Raw genomic sequence first — 22,252 nt, 5'->3', positions numbered from 1 at the left:
CATCAGGTACTAAAGAGGTAATTCAAGCGTCAAGTAGGTTTAAAGCGGAGCTCCAGACAGTTATGTGTTTATTAAAAGTCAGCAGCTACAAAAACTGTAGCTGCTGACTTTTAATAAACACACACTCACCTGTCCCAGGGTCCAGCGATGTGCTCACCCGTGCAGTCCCTTCTCTGCCTCTTCTCTCCCCGGCACCAGCATCACAACTGTGGGCGCCAGGCTGTGACAGATTGCGGCTTCACAGCTGGGTGCCCGCTGCGCATTCTGCTTGGTCTGGCAGTCTTCTGGTACCTGTGAAGGTCCCCAGGAGACTGCAGGAGGAAGGAGGGGTGCCAAACTTCAGGCTCACTTCACCACAACGAACTAAGCTGAAGTGGGAGTGGGTACCTGTCAAAAACAGTTTTCCGCTCCCACCTCCACCCCAAAAGGTGCCAAATATGGCAGTGGAGGGGGAAAACAAGAGGAGCTTCACTTTTGAGTGGAACACTGCTTTAAGAGCTTCCTTCCTGTGTTTATGGTTAGAGTTGTAACAAAACACAACCCAAAACAAGAGGTTCCCTTGTAGGGGTACTAATTGCAGTAAAAAACAAAATTCAACAGAAAAAAAAAAAATGAGTAAGTCTCCTGGCTAGCAGAGAGACCACACTGAGTCTACTTCAGACCTGCACAGTTTATCACAGTCTTGCCTGCATCCTTTCCAAAACGAATTAACCCATGGACAATAAATTATACCCCAGGTGGGGAACAAGGTATGGCAGTGCATAACCCACTGCATCCTGCTACAGACCTTTCACAGCCGCTTATTTATCTCATGAACTGCAAATTTTCTTTTTATTCACAATACATTTTTTTATTGAAAGTAACATAGTATACAGTCACAGGAGATACAATGCCCATGTCTTGTCAATGCAAAAATTAGCTACAACAGAAAATTTCCAAATAACATATTACCATCTTAAATTTAGGCTTAGGTAGCTTCAATGCCCTATACAATATCTATTAAATGCTTTATTTGGTTCAAAAGAAGGCAATTTCAGTTAACAGACTTGCCCGTAGCCCAAGCCAGCCATAAAGGTACTGGATTTGTTCAGTAATAAGACCATATTGCAGAAAAAGAGAAAAGAAACAAGAAGAGATAAAAAAAGAAAAAAAGTACTGAACGTAGGAAAGTGGGTACCACTTTTCTGCCTACAAAACAAAAAAAAAATAAAGTGATTCTAAAGGCTCACTTTATTTTTTTAAATAACAAACATGTTATACTTACCAGCTCTGTGCAGTGGTTTTGCAAAGAGCAGCCCGGATCCTCCTTTTCTCGGGTCCCCCACCGGCGCTCCTGGCCCCTCCCTCCTGTCGGGTGCCCCCACCACAAGTAGCTTGTTATGGGGACATCTGCTGCTCTGTGTGTCCATTCACACAAGGAACTGCGACTCAACCCCCCCATTGGCTCGCTGGCTTTGATTGACAGCAGCTCTCAGCCAATGAGGAGAGGGAGTCCCGGGATTGCCGAGACACCAGTGCACATTGCTGGATCGATATGGGGCTTAGGTATTAGGAGGGGCTGAGGGGGCTGCTGCACAGAGAAGGTTTTTGTTACCTTCATGAATAGAAGAATTCATGGAAAAAGTAAGGTAAACAACCTTGAGCCTTTAGAACCATTTTAATGGAACCATCCAATTGGTTCTCATAAGCTTCCTGAACCAGCTTGATGTTTAATCAATCTGTACATATCTGTACATAAGATATCATAATCCTTGGGAGTATTTAACAAAAACCACGCTGTCCAGGTTTTATGAAATTAAACAGTCAACTCTTTGGCCAAAGCTAACCTCTCTTCCATATCATAAATACTATCAGTGGTACTAGTCTATTCTTGGATTGGTGGGAGTGTAAGAAGTTTTCCAGTGTCTTGGGATTAAAGCTTTATTGGCCTTCAATAAATGTTTAGAAAAAGGTTGTTTGTAACCCTCCAGGGAATAATTAGAAATGTATAATAGGCAACATGCAAGCATAGGCAAAATCTTAAGTGTCCATTATGTGAATTATCAGCTCACAAACTTTTTGCCATAAGGGAGCTATCAGGGGGCAGTCACACCACATCTACATCATATACCCCTTTCTCGTTCACATCTCCAACACAGGTCTGAGGAATAACTTCTTGGGTTTGGTTGGCATTGCATACCAATGTGTAAGACGTCTGTAGAAAGTTTCCTGCAAGAATGTGCTTATTGAGCATTTTTGGGCTAAAGTGCATGCAGTTTCCCACTGTGTGTCTGAGAATTAGATTTGAAGGGCGGTTTTCCATAGTGTTCTAAATCTATTTGCTTCCATAGTGCATGAGTGTTGCAGCCAGTATAGCCTCGTGAAGTAGTTTTGTCAGTTACAGTACCCTTTAAGCAAAATGATTTAAAGGGTGTTAGCTGCTTTTCCCTGTATGTGTAGAAAAATAATTACGTATTTGGAGGTACACTATATTGCCAAAAGTATTGGGACGCCTGTCTTTACACACACATGAACTTTAATGGCATCCTAGTCTTCGTCAATACATATGCCAGACCGAAGTCTCAATCTTGAGAAAGTGCGTCCACCCCCTTGGATTCCTGCTCCCGGGTCAGGGAAAAATAACGCCCCACCTTTCTGTTCCTCCTGCAAGCAAAAAGATCTATTTCTGGCCTGCCAAAAACCTGACTGCAAAAAGACCTTGGCATTCAGTTCCCATTCACCTTGGTGAATCAGCTGCCGTGTGAGAAAATCTGCATCTGTGTTGGCAGACCCCTTTATGTGGACCGCCGACACAGAAGGAACCCTGCTCTCTGCCCATCCCAGAACCTCCTGAGCAAGGTCCAGGAGCTTCTGGGATCTGGTGCTCCCGATGATTCAGGTATGCTACTGTCGATATATTTTCTGACAGAATGTGGACTTCTTTCCCTGAAAGCCTTCAGAGCCTGACCCACGGCCAGAAGCTCCCTGTAATTGAAGGAGGTCCCTCTCAAGTGCGGCTTCCATGACCCCTGGGCTTGCCGGTCCTCTAGGTGGGCCCCCCAGCCCCAAGCGCTTACGCCGGTGGTCACCCTGACCGGGTCTTGTTGCGCCCAAGGTAGTTCTTCCGCCAGATTCTCTAGCCTGAGCCACCATCCCAGTGAAGGTCCTACGCGCTCCGAGAGGGAAGCCTTCTCCTGTCCAGAGATTCCCTCTTCCTGTCCCAGGAGGAGAGGAGGAAGAACGGCAGTTCCCTGGAATGTAACTGAGCCCGGCCGGAACACAGGCTGTCATGTGCCGTAAAACTTTCATGATGTGTCTCCTGGAACATTCTGGTAATCCCACAAACCCAGAAACCGCTCCCACAATTTTTTTGCTTTTTTCTTGGGGTAAAAAGAGATTCTGGATTCTGGAGTCCATTACATAACCTAGGAACAACTTGGTCTGGGATGGAATCAACAAGGACTTTTCTCGATTGACAATCCACTACAAAGACTCCAAGGTGTAGATTACATTCTCCAGGTCTCTCAAAACATGCTGATGTGAGTGGCTGTAAATCAACAGGTCATCCAGGTATGGCATTAAAGAGACTCCCTGGAGGTGAAGATGAGCAACCACCTTGGCCAAAACTTTGGTAAATATTCTCAGACTGCTTGTCAGCACAAAAGGAAGGGCTTGAAACTGCCAATGCTTGATCCCTTGCTTTTTGAGGATGGCGAAAAGCAAGAAGGCTTGATGTTTCAGAGCAATGGGAACGTGGAGGTAGGCGTCCCTGAGATCCAGAGGCCATAAACACACCCTTGAGCAGATGTTTCTGTACACTGTAGATACGTTTCATGCAAAACTTTTTGTACTGCAGGAACCCATTTAACCTTCGTAGATTTATGATCACATGAAATTTTCCCCAGGGTTTTGGAACCACAAAAATGTGAGAATAAAACCCCTGGCAAAGCTGATCCACTGGGACCGGGACAATTACTTCCTGTTCCGTTAGCTCTCTGACCCTTCCCAGGAGACCCTCCACCCTCTGCTTGTCCCTGGGAAGATGTTAAAAGAAAAGACTGAGGGGGAATGAGAAACACCAATCTATACCCCTCCCTCAACAACTGCAGGAAGTACGGACTCCCCAGAATCCTCTCCCACTGGAGGAGGAATCTGGCTGCATTGGAATTCTAGGCTCTACGCAAGAGCGTCTCTGACCTCCTGTCCATCTGGTCTATAATATTACCAGAGTCCTCAAAGGACAGGTCTGATTTTTGAGAGACATACGACAGAGCAGCGTCCAAATTGGGATATTTTAAGAACTTTTCCTCTGCTTCCACCCCAAAAAGATAACGCCGTTTCCAGGTTTTGAGTTTCAAACCTCCCTCTCAGGATCCTTCCATTCTCTCAAAATAATATCTCTGAGCCTGATGCACAGGCAACACTTTTGACTGCGGCCTCACCAACCCCCTGTACATTTTGTCCTGGACTGAAATCAGAGTAGGAGGTTCTGAGATGTCTTCAGAGGCATAGATAGCTCTCAGGAGACCCTGCATATCCTTCACCAAAAACGAGTGTCTACCTGGCTTGGATTCCTCATTAACCTAGCTAGCCCTATCCAGGTCCCCCACATCTTCTAGGGAGCTTTTGTCCGAGCCCCCGGCCTCCTCCAAGTCTTCGTCAGTAAGCTGGGAAGAAGAGGGCCCTAGACTCCCTCATTGCCTTAGTCAAAATTTCTTCTTGGGAAGATGAACCATCCCCGAGAGGAAAGTGTGTCCGCCTCCTGCCTGGATGCCAGGGCTGTCTTAAAAAGGTGGCCAGCATCTCAGTCTGCACCGACAAAAAAACCTTCATAACTGCAGAGGTCTCTTTTCCCGATAACTTGAGGATACACCTATAACAAAAAGGCCTGACATGGTCTTGCGGGACTTGTGACCACGTTCTTAGGAAGTTCCAGTTTATTCTGGGAAAACAACAAAATAAACAAGACTCCCAGTTAACAGGACTCCCTACACCCATAGTTACACCTACAGGGGAGTGGGTAAGGTTAACTTTCCCCCCTTTTCCACCCCCCCATCAGACGGGACAGACTCACACCCCGTGGTTCTCTCACTGGCTGCAGCCACCAATTGTTTGTCTCCCTTCACGATACAAAGGGACCTCCCGGATCAGCGCCACCTCCACTGGGTAATTGGACCTCTTATTGCCTGGTTCTACTTCTGAAGGCAGATTCAGTGGCCACATGGCGACAAACAACGGTCGCATCCATCATCTTTAAGACGGAAACTCCGCCCCCACCAGCAGTCAAACGAAGAATGAGGCTTGGTCTCGGCTGCTCCCGGAAATGCACATTGGTGCTCAGCCCTAGCAAGGACTGATCCGCCCCATCTGCACATGCACCGAGTGCCTTCCTGGCTCCTGCCGCCGTCTTATACTACCTGCGCTCAGCAGGATGCCTCCCTGGTGATGTGGCTTTGCCACTCAGTCTTCTCTCGGCCTGGCCCCCCTGCTGAGCAGAGACAAATTGTGAGGTTCTAGTCCCGTGACCGGGAAATCCTGCACTTAGGGAACCCCTGGAGTGGGCGAGTGCCCCGGCTACAACAGTACGACCCTCCCCAGCCTTGCTGTTTAACCCCCCAGGGGGGACCTTCCAGCCCCAGGCTTCAGGTCAGAGAAAAAAAAACAAAAAAACAAATGTATCACTTTACAGGGAAACACAATCAAAAACTGTGAGGAGAAGGGCGGGGAATTTAAACTCTACTTTTTTGATGTGTGTCCTGTCAGGTGGAGCTAGTCATCTCGCAGGTGTGCTGTCCTGGAAGATGATTTGAGAAAGGCAATTTTTTCCGGGATATTCAACCCCCTTGATATTATGGGAAAATACAGTTACATGTTAGTCTGGCTGAAAAAAGACAAAAGTCCATCTAGTTCAAAAAAATAAATAAATTATATATACACATATATACCAAATTTGTGTTGTTCCTATAAAAAAAAATTGAAGAAAAGTGATTAGACTGTTCAAAAAAATAGCAGTGTTTGTATTCTTCTTTACAAACTCAAGCATTCACTATATAAACTGAAAAATGTTTGAAGATTTTGCTTTCCTTTGAATCACTTAATAAATATTTAGTTGTATAAGCACTGTTTCTGAGAACTGCTGTACATCTGTGTTGCATGGAGTCAACCAACTTCTAGCACCTGTGAACAGGAATTCTAGCCCAGGATGATTGGACTACATTCCACAGTTCTTCTCTATTTCTTGGTTTTGCCTCAGAAACTGCATTTTTGATGTCATCCCACAAGTTTTCTATTGGATTAAGATCCGGGGATTGGGCTGGCCACTCCATAACATCAATCTTGCTGGTCTGGAACCAAGATGTTGCACGTTTACTGGTGTGTTTGGGGTCGTTGTCTTGTTGGAACACCCATTTCAAGGGCATTTCCTCTTCAGCATAACCTCTTCCAGTATTCTGATGTATTCAAACTGATCCATGATCCCTGGTATGCGATAAATAGGCCCAACACCGTAGTATGAGAAACATCCCCATATCATGATGCTTGCGCAACCATGCTTCACTGTCTTCACGGTGTACTGTGGCTTGAATTCAGTGTTTGGGGGTCGTCTGACAAACTGTCTCCGGCCACTAGACCCAAAAAGAACAATCTTACTTTCATCAGTCCACAAAATGTTGCGCCATTTCTCTTTAGGCCAGTCAATGTGCTCTTTGGCAAATTGTAACCTCTTCAGCATGTCTTTTTTTCAACAGTGGGACTTTGCGGGGGCTTCTTGCAGATAGCTTGGCTTCACATAGGCGTCTTCTAATTGTAACAGTACTCACAGGTAACTTTAGGCCTTCTTTGATCTTCCTGGAGCTGATTGTTGGCTGAGTCTTTGCCATTTTGGCTATTCTATCCATTCGAATGGTAGTTTTTCGCTTTCTTCCACGTCTTTCAGATTTTGGTTGCCATTTTAAAGCATTTGCGATCATTTTAGCTGAGCAGCCTATCATTTTCTGAACTTCTTTATATGTTTTCCCCTCTCCAATCAACTTTTTAATCAAGGTACGCTGTTCTTCTGAACAATGTCTAGAACGACCCAGTTTCCTCAGAATTTCAGAGAGAAATGCACTGTAACCAGCATGTACATTTGCTGCCTTCCTTCCTTAAATAAGGGCAATAATTGCCACCTGTTTTTCAAAGAATGAATGACCTCACTAATAGAACTCCACACTGCTATTATTTTGAACATGCCCCTTTCAATTAGTGATTCAATTACACAGAATACGCAGCATGCATGTCATGACTGTTCGGTCTGTTGGTTTTCTATTACTCTACTACACCTGCTAGTAAATTATTTGCCATGTAGAAATATCATTTCTATCAAAAACAGTGATTGATCAGGTGATGTCTGACTGCTATTATTTTGAACACAACTGTGTGTGTATATATATATACATCATATGATATATATATATATATATATATATATATATATATATAATCCTACACCCACAGCTGATCCAGAAGAAGGAAAAAATCCAGCAAAGCATGATGCAATTTGCTCCTACAGGGAAGGAAAAAAAAAACCTTTCTGATCCCCCGAGAGGCAATCGGATATTCCCTGGATCAACTTTACCTATAAATGTTAGTATCCAGTTATATTATGTGTATCTAAATTAGAGTGGGACTTCACCTCATGGAGGAGTATGCCATGTTCTGGAGTTTTAACACAGGATATCTATGAGTATATGATCACTAGCATGCTCAAAAAAGAAGCACTAAATCTTTAGAAAACAAAAAGACTCCCCTCAAGGTTATAACAGTTAAGAGATTGAAATTTGACCTCCGAAATCTAATATCAAGAGGTATAACAGAAAGGTGGGTATATGTTTAATGCAGGTAAAAAAATAACAAATCCCACTGGTAAGGGGAAATGGGAGAAACTGTATGTGAAATAAATTACAGCACACAATTTAAATTCCTAGAAAGGCAATATAAGGAACCCACAGTCTCAACCAATGTGGCTCTAATGTAAATTCAATAAATTGAGATAAATGTTTCCTAGGTAAATACTTTGAAGCTTATCTGCAGGCAAACAAATTGATGCATATATATGCAGCAGCCACAGTTCTATCAAAATGCTAGCACAAAAGCAGCCAAGAATATTTAGGCCTCATGCAAACTGGACGTTATAAAACTACCAGTTGCGTTAGCTGTAGAATGCTGTGTTTAAAACGCAAGTTTTGTCAGGTTTTTACACAAGTGTTTTTCAGCATTTTTAAAGTTGTGTATTTTTTTTTTCTAGTAAAACTATACCCCTACAAAAGCTTGAGGCTCATAACCGCCAGATATCCGTGTGTTTCAGCATTAAAGCATTTTTACAACTGAAAAAAACTCTTCAAACTCAGTAGTTCTGGGTTTTTTTTTCTGAAAACGCTTCTGCCAAAAAAAAAAAAGCTGATAAAAGCCTGTGTGCGCATGGACACATAGGATAAGATGCTGGAGAGCTTAGTGGCTGTAGAAAAAAAAACCAACAACATCTGAAGCCCTAAAAAAAAAACAGAACTTCACTGGTGTCCCTCTGTCACGGAGAATCTATTGGCCAGTATCACAGAAAGCAGAGGTAGCATATGTTCATTTTAGAAGCTGATTAACTTATGTCCAATATCGGATCAGTCTGGTGCCACAGGTTTTATATTGGACATGATAGATGTCCAATATAAAGCCTGTGGCACCAGACTGATCTGAAGCATAGTACACATGTGCTCCATAACATTGCATAGCAACTGTCATTAAGGCGCTCAAGGGTCAATCAACAGCAAGGCAAGATCCTGCCCAGTTGCCAGTAAAGGTAGCCCAGCAGCAGTTACACTGTAAATAGCTTGCAAAACAAGGATAACCTTTCACAAAAAGCTCTTAAGCAGTTCATAGTCAGTCAACACAGAGAAAATCAAAAAAGGAAAAAAAAAAAAGAAAAGCTGAATAAGAGTTTGCAGTAAAACCAGGTATGCTCACGAGACCTGGATTGTTTGGAATTAGGGAGATAGCGACTGGGACCTGTCCCATGATGCTTGGTATAGCTCCCCTTTTTGATGGTGGTTTTGCTGGGGAAGATTGTGGTTTGTGAGGCGGGCTTTGAGCCAGAGGGGGCAATAGGAATTCTTGATACTACTCAGGAAAGTCCACCTGAGGTTATTGAAGGTTTTCACAAAACAAGTGCAAATCATCAGGTGTCCTTAGGAAGAACTGTTACCCATTATAAGTGGCATTGAGCACGCAAAAGGGAATTTGTATGTTATTCCTCCCCCCCCAAATTGTCATAGAAACTGGAGAACTATTTAAGAAAACTACGAGCACAGATGTGAACTATGACACTGACAACCATGTACAGTATACTACTTTATCTTTGGATGCAGATGAAAAGTAACTAAAACGCATGTGGTGTGAACTAGCCCTCAATCTGTTTCCTTTCTGTTCTTTTTTCTTCACAGCTCATCTCTGCAACCCCGCCCACCGATTGGCTTGTGTGGCATCGGCGCCATGTGCTTCTATGATGCCGGTGACTTGCCTCCGCCATGTCCTTCCTAGCGCCAATGTCATGGGTTTCCATGATCATGGCGGCCAGTGCAGGAATGTCTTTGAGCACATGCGTGAGAAGTAAACTCACATGGTGCATGCATGTGACATGCGTCGCTATGAAACTCGGCCGATGCACTAATAGGACCACTGTCGGTGTGTCCCAATTGCAGCTCACTTGGAAATCGGAGACCCCCCCCCCCACATCACTAGGCAACAGTCTTTATCTTCTGTCAGGGATATATATGCTGCTGGTCGTTGTTTCCAGAATCCAGCGCTGCTTTCAGCTGACACTTTATTACGATCCGGGGAGTACCGTGATACACATGTGACCACAATGTTTATATACCCAAGAATGCAGTTTATGCACATCTGATTATTGTTTTATTTTTTTCGCAGTTTGTAATGTATCTGTTTACATTAATTTGAATACATTTTTGGAGGGAACATGACATCATGGGGCGGGGCCAAGCTCATTTCACTTCACTCTGATTGGTGAATGGTTTTCTTAAATAGTTCTCCAGTTTCTATCACAATTTGTCACATGCCTGATGAAGGGGTCCTGCGAGACTCCGAAACGTTGCCTTGCTGTAACTATGTGATTGTTCATTAAAACCTTTGGACCCATATTGGTGATCCTCGGTGTGCTGGTGACATTTTCCCTTGCTCATTTTGTTCGGTTCCAGCCGACGGTCGCTGCAGCACCCACTTATACACACAGCCATTTTTAACGCAGGAACGTGTGCGTTTGGATTGTACACTTGCATTCTAGCCGAGATATAGCTCTGTCCCTCCAGATATCTGCTCTTTCTTTGGAGGCCATCTTCACTGAAAGCGGCAGTAAATTGGCCTTACGCTCAGTGATGGCTGAAGAGAAGGCATTTTTAATATTGGCAGCTACAGTAGTCATGTCGGCAAAGGTAAACGGGTGATCCAGCATGTCAGTGTCTCTTACCATCTGATCCGAGGCTGATTGCGACTCCTCACTGAGGACTTCTCTGTGTGTCAGACCCATTTTGCCTAGAGTCCCGCTGCAGTTCACGTGAGGCTGGCGAGTTTGAAGATCTTTGAAATGCTTTGGTTTCCGATAACGGTTGATGAGCAAGGCCCTAAGAACTTTGCCAGTTTGCCCTTGTCTTGTGTACGGGAGACCAGAGAGTAGACAGTGAGGCTGAGGGTCTCACAGAGCCCTTCTAATGCAGCACCATGTGCCAAGCCATGCCCACGAAATCTTATGAGGCAGATACACTCTTTCACAACTGACACACCACATGTTAACGCTAAAAATTCTGAAAGAACCCTCTGCATGCTGCTATATATCCTTTCTAGCAAAATTCACAAAAACAGGGATTTTTCGTTCAGATAAATTGCAATACATGGTTAAACTGGCCAGATGTATCAAAGTAATACCTCTCTGGCGAGTCTCTAAGCTGCAAAATGCTCCAATGGATAGAATGCCAACATGAAGACATTCATTCTCGAATGTTTAGTGTTAACATGTGGTTACACCACTTTAGCAATTTATGGGTTACATCAGGGCTTCACAAATTTGCTTTGAATCTAGGAGCAAGCTAAAAAGTAAGCTTTTGCCCCCTTCCTGCCCAGGCCAATATTCAACTTTCAGAGCTGTCACACTTTAAGCCCTGGTTCAATTCTGTGCAACTGTGCAGGCCGCGATTTCTGCAGGCACAGGAGCCCATTCATTTAAATGGACTCATGTGCCCCGATACATTCAGGCAAGAAGTCCCTGCACTACTTGGGAAATCGCAGCCTGCAAGGGAACAGGTGTTCCACTACGGTTGCAATTTCCAGTGCGGGTGGCATGCCATTGCAATTAATGACAACCTCCCGTGGGTCCCACATTCCTTTGTGTGGGTGGTGCGGCTGCAGGTATTTGTGTGGGTCCCACAGCGGCACCACCCACACAGATGTGAACAGAGGATAAAGGACAATTGCGCGGTCATGCAATTGCTGTACCCACTGCACTGTTGGTCCCTTGGAATTTGGAACCATCACGCCAAAACTTCTAATGTGATTTGGAGTAGGTGTTCCAACCCTGTTCCACCTATTTCCTCTACTGGCACACCGCTTACCATGGTTGGTGACAAGCGAGTGTGTGTTGGGAGGAAGGTGGGCAGAACACCTGTAAAACGTGATGCAGCCGCTGTCCTGCAGTGTGCCAACATCAGCGTGCCTATGCTGTGCAAGTAGATCGGTAGTGGCTGGAGGATGGAGAGAAGAGTATTTAACCACTTCAATACTAGGCTCTTTCAACCCCTTTTTCACCATGCCAGTTTTCAGAACTATCACACTTTAAATGACAATTGTGTGGTCATGCAACCCTGCACCTAAATGAAATTTGTATCATTTTTAAAACAAATACAGCTTTCTTTTGGTGGTATTTAATCACCACTGGGTTTTTTTAGTTTTTGCTGAACGAAAAAAAAGACCAAACAAAAACCTTTTCTTCGTTTGTTATAAAAAATTGCAAATAAGTCATTTTTCTTAGTCACTGATGAGGCTGCACTGAGGGACACTGATGCAGCTGCACTGTTAATCAGGGCACTGATGATCAGAGCCCTACTTATTAGTGCAAATGTCCCCTGTCATAGGAAGTCGGTTATCGGCTTTCCTTTCCTGAGTCACAGCGCTGAGGAAAGAAAATGCTGATAACCAGCATTTGTTTACATGTGATCAGCTGTGATTGGACACAGCTGAGAACATGGTAAAAGAGCTAACGTCAACGGCTCTTTACCCTGATCGGTGATGCACTGTGTTTGAGGGACACAGTTCAGCACCAATCACCACGCAAGTCATAGGACGACCACTCGGAGGGACAAAAGGCCTACCTAGCCACCAATCTACTATTGGCCTGGTGGGAACCACTTAAGGGAGAAACATGCACAACAACAACTTCTTAACACCACATTTGGTAATATTTGAAAGGGCCTAATAGAGTTGTGATGGAGATGCTGTGAGACAGGCAATCCTTGTATATATATATATATATATATATATATATAGTGCTCAGCATAAATGAGAATTTGTCAGAAAACCTTTGCTTTCCTTTCAGAATCAACATTTTCTATGGGACACTATACTACAAAATACTCCCACAAATGTGCACCATTGATTGCAAAGCAGATTTGTTAATTTGCACACACAAAAAAGTATTTTACCTAGCAAATTCATTCAAGGCCATGTTGGAAAAATGAATACACCCCAATCAAGTCTTAGAAGCCTAATTATCCTAATAATCAAAATTAACAAGAAATCCACTACAGGGCAGTCTAATTATTCATTAAGCAGGTATCCAGCTGACAGCTGAATATAAAAGGGCGCTACTTAAAGAAAACGCCTTCCAATTTCATGCTGTTGGCAATGGCACCACATAGAAGAGAACTGTCACAAGGCCTGAGAAAGAAAATTTATTTACACAAGAAAGGTGAAGGCTACAAGAAGATCAGTAAAGCTTTACTTATCAGGCAGAATACTGTAGCAAAAGTGATACAAAAATTTAACAAAGATTGAACTGCAACCATCTCACAGAGATGTCCAGGCTATCAATAGAAGTTAACACCTTGACAAGAGCGTCTTCTGATGAGAAGGGTTTTAGAAAATCCGCATGCAAGTTCAGTGCAGTTAGCGAATGAAGTAGAAAGCCGAACTGGGGTGACTGTTTCCGGGGACACAATACGGCGTACACTGGAGATGAATGGCATACATGGGTGTCGTCCACGAAGAATGCCTCTCCTAAAGCTCATGCACAAAAAAGCCCGCCTAGAATTTGTCAGGGCCCATGCTGAAAAAAGAAGACAATTACTGGGACTCTACTCTGAAGTGATCAGACCGAGAAAAATGTTTTTGGAACTGATAGCTTCAAAACTGTATGGCATTGTAAGGGTGAGGAATACAAAAGAAAAATGCATGGTGCCTACAGTGAAACATGGTGGTGGCAGTGTCCTTCTGTGGGACTGCATGAGTATTGCTGGTGGTGGGGAGCTGCATTTCATTAATGGATTGATGCAGTACACAGATGTATAATTCTATATTAAAAGAGAAGATGTTAACATCACCCTGTGCCCTTGGTCATCGCACACTTTTCCAACATGACAATGATCCCAAACACACATCTAAGGCCACTGTTGCATTTCTGAAGAACAACAGGGTGGAAGTGATTCAGTGGTTAAAGTATGTCTCCTGATCTGAACCCAGTTGAACACCTCTGGGGAATTCTGAAGAGACAAGTTGGGTATCACTCTCCATCCAGCTTCCAGGCTCTAAAAGAGGCTCTAAGGCTCCATGCACACTGGGCGTGAGTTTTCCAGCATTTCTGTATTAGAATTTTGCCACGTTTTAGAGTTTTTTTGGTCAAAAAAATTCCAGAACCGCTGGTTGCCGCGATTTACAGCTAAAACAAAACTCCTCTAGAATCCCACTAGTTCTGGGGTTTTTGTTTCCAGCCAAAAAATGTTGATTACAGTCTGTGTGCGCATGGACACATTGGGTAACATGCAGGGGAGTTTACTGGCTGCAGAAAAAAAAAAATGTCAAAAGCCAAAAACAGCAGCTGTAAAAACATCTAGTGTGCATGAGCACAGTGGCTAAATGGTTAGCACTTCCGCCTGGCAGTACTAGGGTCGTTGGTTCGAATCCCAGCCATGGCACCTCCTGCCTGACGTTTGCATGTTCTCCCTGTGCCTGCGTGGGTTTCCTCCCACACTGCAAAGACATGCTGGTAGGTTAATTGGATCCTGTCTAAATTGGCCCTTGTATATGAATGTGAGTTAGGGACCTTAGATTGTACGCCCCTTGAGGGTTAGGGACTGATGTGAATGTACAATATATACAGTTGTGTTCAAAATAATAGTGTGTTGAAAAAAGTGAATAAAGCTCAAAATCCTTCTAATAGCTTTTATTTCCATACACACAAATGCATTGGGAACACTACAGATTCTATTCCAAATCAAAACATGAAGAAAAATATATCAAATTTGTGTTGTTCCTCTAAAAAAAAATTAAGAAAAGTGAATATTAGACTGTTCAAAAAAAACAGCAGCGTTTGTATTCTTCTTTACAAACTTAAACATTCACTATATAAACTGAAAAATGTTTGAAGATTTTGCTTTCCTTTGAATCACTTAATTAATATTTAGTTGTATAACCAGTTTCTGAGAACTGCTGTACATCTGTGTTGCATGGAGTCAACCAACTTCTGGCACCTGTGAACAGGTATTCCAGCCCAAGATGATTGGACTACATTCCACAGTTCTTTTCTATTTCTTGGTTTTGCCTCAGAAACTGCATTTTTGATGTCACCCCACAAGTTTTCTAGTGGATTCGGATCCGGGGATTGGGCTGGCCACTCCATAATATCAATCTTGTTGGTCTGGAACCAAGATGTTGCATGTTTACTGGTGTGTTTGGGGTCGTTGTCTTGTTGGAACACCCATTTCAAGGGCATTTCCTCTTCAGCATAAGGCAGCATGACCTCTTCAAGTATTCTGATGTATTCAAACTGATCCATGATCCCTGGTATGCGATAAATAGGCCCAACACCGTAGTATGAGAAACATCCCCATATCATGATGCTTGCACAACCATGCTTCACTGTCTTCACAGTGTACTGTGGCTTGAATTCAGTGTTTGGGGGTCGTCTGACAAACTGTCTCCGGCCACTAGACCCAAAAAGAACAATCTTTCATCAGTCCACAAAATGTTGCGCCATTTCTCTTTAGGCCAGTCAATGTGCTCTTTGGCAAATTGTAACCTCTTCAGCACATGTCTTTTTTTCAACAGTGGGACTTTGCGGGGGCTTCTTGCAGATAGCTTGGCTTCACATAGGCGTCTTCTAATTGTAACAGTACTCACAGGTAACTTAAGACCTTCTTTGATCTTCCTGGAGCTGATTGTTGGCTGAGTCCTTGCCATTTTGGCTATTCTTCTATCCATTCGAATGGTAGTTTTTTACTTTCTTCCACGTCTTTCAGGTTTTGGTTGCCATTTTAAAGCATTTGCGATCATTTTAGCTGAGCAGCCTATCATTTTCTGCACTTCTTTATATGTTTTTCCCTCTCCAATCAACTTTTTAATCAAGGTACTCTGTTCTTCTGAACAATGTCTGGAACGACCCATTTTCCTCAGAATTCAGAGAGAAATGCACTGTAACCAGCATGTACAACATTTTCTGCCTTCCTTCCTTAAATAAGAGCAATAATTGCCACCTGTTTTTCAAAGAATGAATTACCTCACTAATAGAACTCAACACTGCTATTATTTTGAACATGCCCCTTTCAATTAGTGATTCAATTACACAGAATCAGCAGCATGCACGTCATGACTGTTGGGTCTGTTGGATTTCTATTACTCTACTACACCTGCTAGTAAATTATTTGCCATGTAGAAATATCATTTCTACCAAACACAGTGATTGATCAGGTTAGTGATGTCTGACTGCTATTATTTTGAACACAACTGTATGTAAAGCGCTGCATAAATTGACGGTGCTATACAAGTACCTGAAATAAATAAATAATGAGGATTTAAAGATGCCTTTCTCGAAGAATGGAAAAAGACAGATGTTACAATATGTCGCCAACTTGTTCATTCCAAGCCTAGAAGACTTGGTGCTGTCCTTACAAATCACGGAGGTCATACAAAATACTACATGTAGTAGTTTTGTTGTAGGGTGTATTCATTTCTGCATCAACTAATTTGTGTAAAAATTAAGATTTTGTAATCTAAGTTATATTATTAACCTTACTTTCACGTAATGAGCTAAACAAATGTTCTATAAAACTCGGTTTTGTCGAAATGTTGCAAACTGTGCGTGTGAAATCTTGTGTTCGTTGAGACATTGATTAAAAATCTTACCTTTCAAAAAGGAGTGTACTCATTTATGCTGAGCACTGTATATGTACATTTACTTTACATCTTCAGTATCATATGGATATCCAAGTTATTCAGTTAGACCAATAATTTCAAGGGAAAACTACATGGTTAATTCAGTAAGGCAGATTATGTAGAGAAACATATTTTCCAGGTCCCTGTTCTATTCAACAAGCATCTGTATGAACTAGCACCCCCTTTATATACTGTATAGCTGTTGTGCAGGGGGTTAATATATATAAAATCACAACTCTGATCTAATATGCGTGACTGGAAATTACCTTTACATACTAATACTAGCAGGATGTAATAGTTTCCCCCATACTCCCCCAGAGACTTCTGTTTTTCGGTTGGGTGGATGCCACTATGACTGTGAGATCACTGAACATACTTGATCAATTTAAGTATCTGTGGTCATCTATTAAGACTATTGAAGTTTATATTTACCGTACATTGTTTGTCTATTTCAGACTGATCATTTATAGATTAGACCCGAAAAAGTGGAGTCCATGCAAACATAATACAGATTTATGGCTAATCGAGTCTCTCACTACTATTGCCATGTACAACATTTATGTTGGTATCCCATAAAGCAATTACTGTAACACGATTCTTTGAAGAACTCTGCAATATGACTTTAAGATGGCATTATATGGAGATATGAGCAAGGAGCTGTCAGGTGATTTTAATACTTTTTGTATTAAACATTTGTTCAAAATAAAGTGATACATTTTAAGTATTACACTGATATAAGTATACACAGCCATAACATTATGACCACCCAACTAATACTGAGCAAGTCCACCTATTGCTGCCAAAACTGCCATGACCCAATGATGAATAGACTTCACTAGACCTCTTAATGTATGCTGTGGTATCTGGCACCAAGATGTCACTAGCAGATTACTGGCTCCACTGGCTTTCCTTCTTCCTATAGTGCATCCTGGTGCCATCTCTTCCCCAGGCAGGTGACGCACATGCACCCAGCCATCCACATGATGTAAAAAAAACAAAAAGTGATTTATCAGACCAGGTCACCTTTGTCCATTGCTCTGTGGTCCACTTCTGATGCTCACATGCCCACTGTAGGCACTTTGGGCTATGGACAAGGATCAACATGGGCAGCCTGACTGGTCTGTGACTATGCAGCTCGCACACAAGTAACTGCACTGTGTTTTGACACCTATCAGAACCAGCACTATCTTTTTCAGTAGCTCTTCTATTGCATTGGACTAAACGTGTCAGCCTTCACTCCCCACGAGCATAAATGAGCCTTGGGTTCCCATGCCATATCACTAGTTTTCCCTCCTTGGACCACTTTGAGAGGTTCACACCACTACAGACAGGGAACATTCGACAAGCTGCAATTTTGGAGCTTCTCTGACCCAGTTGTCTAGTCATTACATTTTGCCATACAAATCTTTAAGCTTGCCCATTCTTTCTACTTTCAATACATCAACTTCAGGGACAACATTTTCACCTGCTGGCTAATGAATCCCACTCATTTTCAGATGTCAAAGCGACAAGACAATCAAAGTCACTTTGCCTGTCAAGTGGTCATAATGTTATAGCTGATAGGTGTATTTCACTTTTAAGATCTTGGAAACCTGAAATATCCAGTGTTTGTATATACAAATCTTTAACAATTTTCCTGATGGTACCTCTATTAATAACAAAGAAAGATTTTCAGCTCCACTTGCCAGCCAGACTGCAACAAGCCAAATTGTCCGGTCTAACAATCTGTTAAGACAGAACAATTCAGTTTGTTGCAGGATGAATGGTAAATTGAGCTGGGAATCTTTCTTTATTTGACAAGCATCGCCCTTCTATGTGCTCTTTGCTGCAAAGGCCAGTTTTAGGTTGAGGCAGCTGCCATTTGTTTTTACCTCTATTAATATCAGAGTAATCAGTCCTTCTATGTTGTTAATATTACAAGAGGAATACTCAACTTTTTTCGGAGATCAGGACTTTGCACTCTCAGTCAAAGTCAAAATAAAAAGACTGACCCACAAAGATCCACATACTTGGGGTAGTACCAATGGATCAGACTCAAAAGAAGAAAAAATTGATGCATCAAGTTATGGGGAAAAAATCCCCGTCCTATCCAAAACACTGTACTAGTAAATTGAACTTGTAAGAACAAGGACAATTTGTGTGTACTGTCTAAATTCGAGATTCTGTAACTCAAGAGAAAAATCAGAAAATACAAAAAGACAGCATGAAAAAGAAGATTTGAATGGAGTTCCAAATCATAACCAGAAATCCTAAATCTTTTTCCAAGTGCCTACATGATCTGTACACACCTACATAGGTTCTAACTTGCAGTCCAGGACAGTATTCCTCACCCTATGTTTATCCTTCTACAAGTCCTGATGTAGAGGGATTGTTGAGCCACCAAAAACATATTGGCTCTTGTCACAGAATAAAATCTTATATGTACTGTATGAACTAGTGTGGCGTTCCCATCCTTTCAAATTGCTTAAAGGGGTATGTAACGGAACCGGACCCCGACTACACTTGGGTATTCCCATTATACTAATGCTTCCCCGTTGAACACAGACCACGGACACCACTCTTGAAATAAATCAGGCAATAGACAAGTACGGACTGGTCCTTCTCCCTGAAGTCCTCTCAGCCACTGGAGAGAAGACAGGGTGGCTGGGCCAACTCCATCATGCTGTTGGGGATCTGGGCCGACTGCCCAGCACCCCTGGGGTATCCAGGTGGTGACTGTAGTCTCGACCACTTTGACTTGATGGACATCCCCCAGTGTTTGCAAAGTAAGGCTGACATCCTCTTGTCCCAATGTCAGACTGGGGTTGTGTCAGTGGAGACCGAAGTCCCATCCACGGACATCAGCTCAAGCTGCCATGTGAGGTGCTGACTGTATCCTCTTCCTGTAGCTTCTGCGGTGCTGATTGTTGTGGGCAGAGGTCAACAACGCCATGCCCTGATGCCAGCTCTTCTGCTGGTTCCTCCTCAGCAGAAAAGTCAATCAAATCCCCAGTCTCTGGAACTGATGTCTGGGGATAGGGGTTCACCATCTCCTGTCTGTGGAACTCAGAAGATGTTACCAGTGCTGGGCAGAGTTCAGTAATGTTTGGCCCTGTTGCCAGCTCTTCTGCTGGAGTCTCGCCAGGTTGTTTTTCCTCAGCAGAGAAGTCTATCAAATCCCCAGTCTCTGGAATTTCCACTGCCGATTCTTGGGCATGCTGTTGACATGTTTTAGCAGTTGCCTGTATGCCCTTTCCAGAGCCTGTTATTTCATCAGCAGGTATTGCAGATCTGGTTCAAGCTCTGACACACCTCTCTGTCTTCTCGCAGGTCCTCAAGTGTAGGTTCTCCATCGCCAAACACAAAATTATCTGTAAGGCTCTCCCACAGCAATCCAGGGCCCCCAAAGTCATATTCCTCCAGAGAGCATTCTGTTGTCACCCATAGATATTTCTGCTCTGCGCCCCATTGCAGAGCCCGATATCGGTTGTCCAGCTCTATCTCCTGCTGGACCAACCTGTCCAAATCAGTCACCCATTGCTCCTGGGGTCGTTCTCCCAGAAATAGCAATCGTAACTTCCGGTGGTCCCTGGCCCGTTCATCTGGGGTTGGATAGCACTTGCCCTTGTACATACCAGCAACCTGGAGGGCTCCTCCCCAAAGCACCTCCCGAATCCGCTACCTGAGCTCCAGGTACTTATCCGCAGACACAGTCCTGGGGTATGTTGCAAAAACGATCCGCAGCAGACCTGGGAACTCTGATGCCATGTCCATATCTCCACTGGGGTGACCGACGTCTCCTTTCCTGATCTTGAATCCCGGTGGTGGTTTGGACGTGTTCACAGCCAGGAAGCACAATCCCACCGCTTGCCACCAATGTAACAGAACCGGACCCCGAATGCACTTGGGTATTTCCGTTAGACTACCGCTTCCCCGTCGAACACAGACCACGGGCACCACTCTTGAAATAAATCAGGAAATAGACTACTTTATTTTAACACAGAGACAAGATATATACACAGGGCGGGGCAATACACACCCAGTAACAAGAAACACATCAGCAAAAGAACACCATACCCACAGTGAAGCATGGTGGTGGCAGCATCATGCTTTGGGGCTGTTTTTCTTCAGCTGGAACTGGGGCCTTAGTCAAGGTAGAAAGAATTATGAACAGTTCCAAATACCAATCAATATTGGCACAAAACCTTCAGGCTTCTGCGAGAAAGCGGAACATGAAGAGGAACTTCATCTTTCTGCATGACAATGAGCCAACACATACATCCAAATCAACAAAGGAATGGCTTGACCAGAACAAGATTAAAGATTTGGAATGGCCCAGCCAGAGCCCAGACCTGAATCCGATCGAAAATCTGTGCAGTGATGTGAAGAGGGCTGTGAACAGGAGATGCCTTCGCAATCTGACAGATCTGGAGTGTTTTTCCAAGGAAGAGTGTGCAAATATTGACAAGTCAAGATGTGCCATGCTGATAGAATCATACCCAAAAAGACTGAGTGCTGAAATAAAATCAAAAAGTGCTTCAACAAAGTATTAGTTTAAGGGCGTGCACAGTTATGCAACCATATTATTTTAGTTTTTTATTTTTACTTCCCTCCACCTAAAAGATTTCAGTTTGCTGTTCAATGGAGTTGTACAGTTTATATGTTACATTAAAAGGTGGAAAAAGGTCTGAAATGATTTATCACAGAAACCTGACATTTTATCAGGGGTGTGTAGACTTTTTATATCCACTGTATATGGACAAACATTGCAGTCAAGAGACAAACAGATGCTTCTAAGAGTCAATCTCAACTAAAGTGAAGTGTCTCATACATTTGAGCCATCAGCTCCAGGACATGAAGGCTTTGCCACGTGTTGGAGTGGTCCCCTTTACTCCTAGTCTTATCAGGGCATGTTAAAAAATGTGAATGTAAACAGTGATTGCTTCACACATGTGAGGTATCATCAAAAATTTCAAAGCTAGAGCAATAACTCCAAGGCTATTATTTTCGGTTAACACTAAATTGATGACCTGTAAAGGCTTTTGAACCTTCACATATAGAAAATTTAGGGTACCATAGTTTCTTGCCGTTTTACAAAGTGCTTTTATGGTTTGCAACACTTGGTATCTCTTTACTCAATGTAACTATATATAATATATATATATATATTAAAAACTTTCCCCATATACTTCAAAAGAGTTGTCTACATCATTACAGATGCTATCATTACAACATGTGTTCAAAGTCATCATAATACATTTGTAAAATGCTCGATACGTTGAGACGAATTAATTTTTTGTTTTTCAACATTTATAACATAATAGCCAAGATGCCATTAAGGAACATGTAACAAGAGGAAAGCGGAAACAAAAGAAAAAAAAAAAAAGCAGTCACAGTGTGAGGTCATTTTACTTAATTACCATAATTAATTAATAAATAATTAATTACTTAAGTTACCATAGTGAAAAACCGTTCAACTGTGTGCTTTTCTGTGATCCAAAATTTATAAAGGAGACAGGTGCAGCCGATTCTTTGAGTCCAGGAACTCTAATTACAGAGCAGAGCTATCACCAATGTTAATACTCACCCATTCACTTCAGACTTTTTCATGTTTTAAGGGACTGCCTCTTGTTTCATATGTTAATTTATATAAAAGGTAGTGTCCATATTTTATATTTCACCAAAAATAGAGACCTAAAAAGCGAGTTCCATCTGTCTAAATCAATGAAATTCACAAAGGTAGGAGAAAACAAACTTGTGCGGTGGTATTTCTTTTAAGGTATAGACCAGATGTTTTACAGAAGAACAGAACCATTAATAAATGACAAGTCCTAAT

General features: G+C 42.7%; 1 protein-coding gene across 1 annotated transcript in view; it reads right to left on the bottom strand.

Moving 5' to 3' along the window:
• The window catches only part of ELAVL1 (ELAV like RNA binding protein 1), a 140,547-nt gene that overhangs the window by 2,210 nt on the left and 116,085 nt on the right, over window positions 1-22,252 (bottom strand). The gene's annotated exons all lie outside the window — the stretch shown is intronic.

Source organism: Staurois parvus, unplaced genomic scaffold (assembly GCF_062004578.1).
Source record: "Staurois parvus isolate SC_StPar_1 unplaced genomic scaffold, SC_StPar_1.0 ptg000659l, whole genome shotgun sequence".
In the NCBI taxonomy this organism is placed as follows: Eukaryota; Metazoa; Chordata; class Amphibia; order Anura; family Ranidae; genus Staurois; species Staurois parvus.
Note: the sequence above shows the minus strand (reverse complement) of the source record. Positions and strands in the feature narration are given on the sequence as shown.